The following is a 9168-nucleotide window of genomic DNA, read 5'->3' on the forward strand; positions in this document are numbered from 1 at the left end:
GACTTTTTGTGTTTATATCACCCCAATATGACTGTGGAAACACTATACATACACATAATTCTGTCCAAACAGCTTACAAAAGATGATTTAATTGTAGGTGATATATAGCTGTAGGCAAAAGCCTTAGACAAAACAAAACAAAAATGCATTTAATTATTTTAAAAAGATCACATTAAAAACTTAGTTCCTGATAAAGAAGGTATATAAACATAATTTGTCATATATGTTATTTTCCCTTACATAGAAAATAAATAAAGGCCTGTAAATGTTATGTGTAAAGGAATACACTTACTTATTGTATAAGAACTGGAGAGTCGAGGTACATTTCTTATATACTTTTTTTTTTTAATAACATTTCAGATATGTAGGCAGGAACTACAAAAATGCAATTTGCATTCATTCTCCTAACCATACTTTCTGAAGGAATTCTTATTTTCACCTACATTTGTCTTTGTCTCTGAGCCAGAAAAAGGGAGAGTTTAATATTTATTTATTTATTTATTTTTTGGTTGGTTATTTTTTCAAACTTTTTTTATAGAAAGATGCAGACAGCAATATGACACATAAATCAATTGTAAACACAGCAAAATCCAAAACCCGTTTCCTGAGCCAGATACAGGCAAGTTTATTTGGAAGAAATCCGTATGATTTCACATTTCTCTTACTGCACTACAGAAACAGTTTTAAGATTTTTTTCCTAGATTTATTTTAAATAACATTGAAAAATCTCTGCTTTTATGCTCAAATGACAAACCCACCTCAATAAATGGCGTCACTAATAGCTGTCTGAATAGCTGATAAGAGACTATATTAAATTTTGCTGGGTGCAGAGCATAGATCTCTTGAACTGATTGATCAGACGCATATTTGATGAATGATCTTGCTGTAGATAAATATACTGAACCTGTGGGATAACAGTATCATCCATCTGGGCTCAGGCGATGTGTTCAGCATGATGACATACACAAGCGCCGAGCCAACTGGCATCATCACTCGATATGCTGATGACTGCGCTCTGACTGACAGAAAAAACAACTATGTTGAAGGCACAAGCCTGGATGTATCATTAAATTGTGTTTAAAATTTCATGCCATGTAAACAGTAAACAATAATTTCTGCAATGTTTTTTCCAAATTCATAATTTCTCTGACATTCAATATGCCATGGCTGGAATTTTCACACACAACTGTGTTGATAATCTAACAAAGTAGCGGTAGTTCTGTGGGCAAAAATTGCTTACTGGTTTCAAGGGTGAGAGGAGAATGACCGGACTTACCATTTAAAAAAGTACAATGAAAAATATTCCAATGTTTTTGCAAACAAACTTGATAGTATTTTTTGTGATTATAAACTAATTTAGAATTGGATGGCTCCCACACACTTTGGCCTGAGGTAAATATACGATTATAGACTACTAGACTGTTTTGAGCTAGTGCACCACACACTGTAAAAAAATAGTGGGTTCCACACAATTTATTCATGTTGTCCCAACACAATCAGACTAAGTTAACTTAATCGTTTTACCAAATTTAAGTAGATTTAACATAAAACAGTTAAGTTTTAAGTAAACCCCAAAAAAGTGATGATTAAGCTCATTTTAAATAAGTAGCTAAAAAACAAGCATCTAACGTTACTTTTTGATTAAGCAGATGAAGTGGTACTGTACTGTAGCATCTCAGGCTTTACAAGCAAAAGCTGAATCATGGCAAATTAATTTGTGCCAAATAATTTGACATATATGACTTCAATATTGAATATATATGACTTCATGGTGACAAAGTCTACATGAACTGGAAGTTGCTGGGTCTTTTATTATTTAAGTATGGTGATGTACTTTGCAAATGAGACGGAATATTGAGCAGGGTGCGGGGCTTCCTTTTTACGCATCATTCCCTTTTAGCAAACTAATGGTTAGGCCCAATTAAAATTTTATTTTTTACCCCTATGCCTACCCCTTCCTATTGGCCCTTAAAATAGAGGGTGAAGGGAAAAGGCTTCAAATTTTACCCCTAAGAAATAGGACAGCACTACAACACCTGCACTCATCATCATATGTCATTGCAATCTCTTTCTTCATATGAGATCAACGATGGTGACTGCTGTAGTTAGTCCGGTTGTATTATTTTTTGGTATTTATCTTTAGGAAATCACTGAAGGCAACGATATCATGTTATCATAATGATATAATGTGGCAATAAGCTTGTAACTGTACTGTGCATTTACACCATGGCCATATTCATATGTAAACACGAAAACATTATTAACATCATACTAGACAGCTAATCACCGACCACTTTTCTGACAAGGGATTGAATGACATCCAATGAAAGATGTGAAAGTATGCTGTGGGACTACTATACAGGAGTTATTATTATGGATTGTAGATACCAAAGTGTTTTTTTTAAGTGTAATGGTAAAACGCAAACATTGTTATAAATCTATTAAAACCTACGCTTGTTTGTTGTAAAAATTCGTACATCTCCTGACTTCTGTGTGCAGCCATGTTGTCATTGTAGCTGGTGTATTCTGAGAAATTGTTGTACCCCTTGGTTTCGAGGGTGTTCCTGAAAAATCTCAGTTTCAAGGGCTATCTAGCCCCTTTCCTTAGCCCTACGCGTTCAAGCTAAAGAGAATTGGGACTCCCCCACCGCTTCTCGTGAACACGCAAAAATGAAGGGTAGGGGGAAGGGCTAAGGCAGGAGTGTCCAAACTAGGTCTTTGAGGGCTGATGTCCTGCTGAGTTTAGCTCCAACTTGCTTCAACGCCCCTGCACCTGAAGTTTCTAGTATAGCTAGACAGAGCTTAATTAGCTGGTTCAGGTTTGTTTGATTAGGGTTGGAACTATACTCTCCAGCACATCGGCCCTCCAGGACTGAGTTTGGACACCTCTGGGCTAAGGGGTAGAATTGGGATAGGGTCCAAACATATCAAAAAGCTTATTTCTTAATATAAAACTGCTGAATTCAGCAACCATTGTGGGAATAGCCAAAACAGAAATATTAATCAAAATTTTAAAGAAGTAAAAATAAAATGTTAAGATATAAAAATGCAGAAAACAAAAGTCTTCTGTTCTCACTACAACTGAACGTCCCCCCAAAATAACTTCTAAACAAGAAATTATGATTTTTTTTTTTACTTTTTCAGTAAATGCCACTATGATCTTTTCTGACATTGTCCATAAATACTGAGCTCTGGTAATAATTACTAACACCTCTCCATGTGAAAGGAATCCCACCCTGAACAGGGCTAAACTAGCGAGTTTGCACTTTATTTTGTACATTTTGTACTGTATTTCACAATCTAGAACTATATATGGTTTTGAATGGAAACTGAAATCAAATTAAAATTTAAGAGTCATGCAGGAAGGGGAACAAAATAAACCATGGCAAAAATATATTTAATCATTTCCTAAGCCAGCTGAAGCATGAATGTGGGAACCAGTTTCAATTACACCTCCAAGATAACGAGGCTAATGGTGTAAAATCATATTCACAATCACGGTGAGTTGCTGAGGCAAGTCTATTTTTTGCCTTACATGCTTATTTGTGGAAGAATAGGGAATGAGATGAGAATAAAATGTATCCATTAGGGAGCGTACACGCTGTGGGAATGGTGCGTTCTGTGTTTCGGTGAGCCGCCTGCGTGCATCTCATCACAGTCATATTTAGTGCAGATGAGAACACTCACAGTCTGGCACAAAACCCCTTTACACATCATGCCAAAAGCTGAATGACGCACCTCAGAGATGCAGGTGTCATTTAGCATTATGGGACAACAGCTCGCAAATGACATCGAGTCAATACCAGAGCTTTTCAACACATTTTGTGTCCCTTTACTGGATTTTGATTGACAATCGCCATGAAGGTGAATGATTTGATTCCCAATTTACCTAGACTAATGATATTCATTTACGCAATATATTTAAGTGCCTTGGACAAAAGTGTGTTTCGAAAAAAATGCAAATTCACTGCATTGATCTGAGTGCATCTACCGTGAGGGAATCTTCCAGGCAGGCTGAAGTGTAAATGAATATTGATCGAACCTGCTCTCCTTACATTGAAAGCACAAAACACTACTGTTTCCCCCATATTTCAGCTGATAATTATACTTCTGTAAATACAGACAATCTTATTCCAAACTGTTAAAATAACCCTGATTATAAATGATAGGTTATAATCTTTCTGCTTACCGGCACAACACTTGTAAACACAGGAAATGAATATAAAAAATCATGCTGCGCCATTCATCATGGTTCACAGCTGTCATTGTGAGTGAAAATCTTATTCGATGGCGGAACAGTAAACCCACATTCACATTAAAAATGTAATTAATTACTCACCCTCATGTCATGACTGCATCCTAATCGTCACAAACACTGCAGAAGACCTATTGGAACGTGCATAGACCCAAGATTCTCACAGTAATCAGTCAAGTTTGGTGAAGGAAAATTCAGGGTTTTGTGTGGTTACATTCAGTGTGGAGGCATGCGAGAGATTTGCAGAGTGGATGGCTACATCAACAGCCTGAGGTGTCAAGACATTTGTGCTGCCCACAGGAGAGGGCAAATTCTTTAGCAGGATAGCACTTCTCGTACTTTAGCCTCCACATCAAAGTTCCTGAAAGAAAGGAGGTCAATGTGCTCCAGGATTGGCCCGCCTAGTTACCAGACATGAACATTATTAAGCATGCCTGGGGTAAGATGAAGAAGGAGGCATTGAAGATGAATCCAAAGAATCTTGAAGAACTCTAGGAGTCCTGCAAGAACACTTTCTTTGTCATTCTAGATGACCTTATTATAAGTTATTTGGGTCATCAATAGAGGAAGTGCCTGGGGAGAGGGAAGTCTGGAGTACTCTCCTAAGACTCTCCTCTCCTGCTGCCCCTGTGACCCGGCCCCGGAAAAGAGGATGAAAATGACATGACATGATAATACCATTCTTGAGATTTCATTGGGACAACATAATTTTTTTATGTTCAATCCACATAAATTTGTTAAAAGTGTTAAGTTTGCTTAATCAATTTGTGCTGGGACAAGATGAATGTATTGTGTGGAACACTGCATTTTTTAAAGTGTACATCAGTGCACAATACCTGTGAATGTGCACAATATACTGACACTGAGACAAAGCAGATGAAATAGAACTGATTAAATTGACTTGTAACTTTATTTAGTCTTCTTTAATTGTTCCTTTGTAAGCAATAGTTTAATTCATTGTACACCCATGATTTTTGACCAAGATTTTTTTTATTATTGTGAATTGTAGCCCACTGTATTGTAGTTAAAAAAATGTATACAATTATTAAGTTGTGTGCAAAAGGAGCGATTTTTTTATTTATTTTTAAAGCCTTTTTTTGTTTGTTTTGTGTTTTTATACACTAATGAAACCACCATGTATGAAGAGAACATACTTTTTTTGTGTTTTTAAAGGATTTACTCTATTATCTTTTATTTAAACATTAACAAGATCAACTTTTGCTGTTTTCTGGTACAAAAAAAAAAAAATATATATATATATGTATAACATTAACAAGATCAACTTTGCTGTTTTCTATATAATATATATATTGTATATTTGTATATTGCCCCCCAATTTCTGTTTAACGGAGAGATTTTTTCAACACATTTCTAAACATAATAGTTTTCATTCATTCATTTTCCTGTCTGCTTAGTCCCTTTATTAATCCGGGGTCGCCACAGCGGAATGAACCGCCAACTTATCCAGCACATTTTTATGCAGTGGATACCCTTCCAGCCACAACCCATCTCTGGGAAACATCAACACACACATTCACACACACACTCATACACCACGGACAATTTAGCCTACCCAATTCACCTGTACCACATGATTTTGGACTGTGGGGGAAACCGGAGCACTTGGAGAAAACCCACGCGAACACAGGGAGAACATGCAGACTCCACACAGAAGCACTGTCTACTGCGCCACTGCGTCGCCCCAACATAATAGTGCTTAAGTAGTGCCAACAATATTCAGCTTAAAGTGACTTTTAAAGACTTAACTAGGTTAATTAGGCTAAATAGACAAGTTAGGGTAATTAGGAGAAAAAAATATTATTGCAAATACTGTGAAAAATTCCTTTTTTTTTTTTTTTTTAAGTTAATCTGTATCTGTTAAAATGTATCAGCTGTAAAATATTAGAAAAAAAAGAAAAAAAATTACAAGGGGGCAAATAATTTTGACTTTTGTACATGCATAATTTGGACATCCATTATCATTGGTCAGTTTGCACTGGAGCTTCTAGCATGAGTGCACGGAAGGAAATGATAATAAAATAACCATCTTTATTATTTGCACATTATCCACATTAGGAAAGACTTGAAAACATTGTAGGTAGGATTTAAAAAGCACTTTTGAGTAGGCTCTGTTGATTTTTGTAGGGTGCATGAGTCAGTAAAGAGCCAAAAAAAAAAAAACTTGTCAGTTTCAGGTCGAGTTCAGGGTCAAAACAATTTAGACGTTCAGCGATGCGCTGTTATTCTCCGCAAACCATTTACTCCGACCAATACTAGGACTCATAATTCACGCAGAGATTACTGTTAATGGTGTGTATTTAGCAGGAAAGAGAAAGCCCAAATGCGTCATAGTTGATCTCCCGAGAGCATCTAAAATGGCAGCTCGTATTAATGCATCATGCAAGCTTGTATTTATCTGAAGTAAACCGAATAAAGCAATTTATATTCAAGATGTAAAAGGGATGGAACATTAGTAATTGCCGTTTTCTGCAAGTCAAAGCAGTTTGGTGGCGGTCTGCTATTGACCTACAAATTGATGTCAACTGTTGCATTGTTTAGCGTTTGTTACGTGTATGATTGCCTGTCAGACATTAAAATCAGTTCACGCAGAGACGTTGTGCTGATGTTCGCGGGCGTGCATAAAAAAGCATTTATTAAGAACACATTATACATAAATCCAGCCGAGTCAATGCATGCTAAAGATTTGATTGAATTCATTTAAGGCTTTATTTAATAACAAAGAGTGTGTTGAGAATGGATTTTCATCGACTAGCGTGCTGTGTAGGCTTAAGCTGGAGTTCTAAAGGCAGGGCATTGGCCTCTTTTTCACTGGATTCAGACCAATTACTGTTGAAGAGCCTCTGTCACCACCGATTAGTGGAGCAACCGATCAGTCGGTGCTTTTTAAGTGACTGCCCGGAGTAATTGAGACCGGTGTCTCCTCTTATGCCCTCTGTAGAGTCCTGGACAGTGTTTGTGGAACAGAACAATGTCAAACGCTTACATCCCACACTTCTTACCGGTTATAAAAGAACTAGAGTGTTAAATCGCTGTGATATTAAAGGCTTGGTGACAGTAATATGGCTAGTTCATCCCAAAATGAGAATTCTGTCATCGTTTCCTTGCCCTCAGGTTGTTTCGAGCATATGAGACTTTTGTACAATTTGATTTCTGTCTCCGCTGAACCCAAAACTCTAGACGGATGCTTCAAAATGTTTATAAAGAGATCAAAAACTAAATCTTTATATATTAAGCCAAGGCTGAATTAATCAAATTCTTCAGAAGAGACATGACTGTACTAGTGAGGTTTGTTCTTGTATTTGAGCTTCTGTGTATTTTTGTGATGAAAGTTTTTCCTGTGTGTGAATAATAGCTCAAATACAATCTTTTTGATTAAACCACTAGCTGCATATGGATTTACATTTGATCGCTTGATTAAACATTTGAGACCTTTCGCAAAGTAACTGAAGTCTTTCAGGTCTTGAGTCAAAATATCCACGATCATGTTCTGAAGATGAACGATGTTATGGGTTTGGAACAATATTGACCTTATTCTTGACATATGAGTGGGCGCAAATTTATTTATTTTTGGCTTAAGAAATCTAGTTTCATTAACTTCCATTGATTTCTACGCTAAAAACCAGCTCGTGTTGCTTCTTATTGTTGCTTCTTATTCTACTGTTTATCATAAACTCTCTTAGCAAGTAGTTTGACAATTTTGTTTTGATTCCTACTCTGTAAAACCCGAAAAGTTAAGGTAACTCAAACCATTTGTGGAAACCGATTACAACAAACCATTTAAGTTCAAAAACTAAACCTAATAAGTAATGTGAAGTAAATCCATTAGAGTAAAAGAAGCAATTTGAGCACAGTAAAATCCAGTAAATGAAGAGAACTCAAACCAACTGAGCCCTGTCAAACCTAATGAGACAACTCAAACCATTTGAGGAAACTGATTTTAACTCAAAACAACCATTTGAGTTAAAAAAAAAAATCAAAAATCTATATGAGTACTATGAACTTACTCTATTTAAGTTGAAGTAATGAGGTATTTAATTAACTCATTACCTTCAACACTGAGTTCAAAACTTTTTTTCCAAATGAGTAGAATTAACTTTTGGTCAATTTTGAGTTGACTACACTCATTTCATTTGATAAAGTTGACTGTTGGGTTTTACCGTGTAGTCATTTCTCTCATAGGCAACTGAATCGGAAGTTCTAAAATTGCAAACAGGAGCGCATTTCCGCATTGCGTAAATGTTGACAATATTTATTTTTTGAGGTCGTCATGAAAAAAGTTGCTGTACATTTTACTAAATCTAGATGTAGATTACTGTAGATAATTGCAACTCGTAATTATCAAATTTACACACACAGTCTGATTGGCTGACAGCCGTGCGATATTTCCGTTATGACAGGACTCGTACAGCCTCCTCACCCTTGAGTATTACTCCGCCCACATAGAGTGACAGCAGATCAATAAACTCACTACAGTTTGACAAATAATGTTGCTGTTGGATAACAAAGTTATTTTGAGTCTTTTTTCATGCAAGAATGTAGTTTAGATTGTAACTATGTTGCTTAATTATAAGGATAGTCATACTGATACAGAGCAGAAAAGGGATGGATGATGTTCTGCTACAAGATAGCGACAGAGATTGCATAATAAGCCTGTAGAGGAGAAAAACTCAGTATATTTTCAAACTACACCTGATCAAATCATTACTAAACTGATGACATTCTAAGTCGATCTCTTTTTTTTTTATGTTGCAGTGCTGTATTTATACCATGTATGTATGTATTTTGTCTTGGCCACTCTTTGTATAACCGAGCTGCCTTTTGGTTAGCCACTTGGTGGGACACTAAGGCACTTGGCCTGTGGCCTCATGTTAATGCACGCCTTCAACCAGTGC

Source organism: Danio rerio, chromosome 2 (assembly GCF_052040795.2).
Source record: "Danio rerio strain M-AB ecotype USA chromosome 2, GRCz13ab, whole genome shotgun sequence".
Lineage (NCBI taxonomy): Eukaryota > Metazoa > Chordata > Actinopteri > Cypriniformes > Danionidae > Danio > Danio rerio.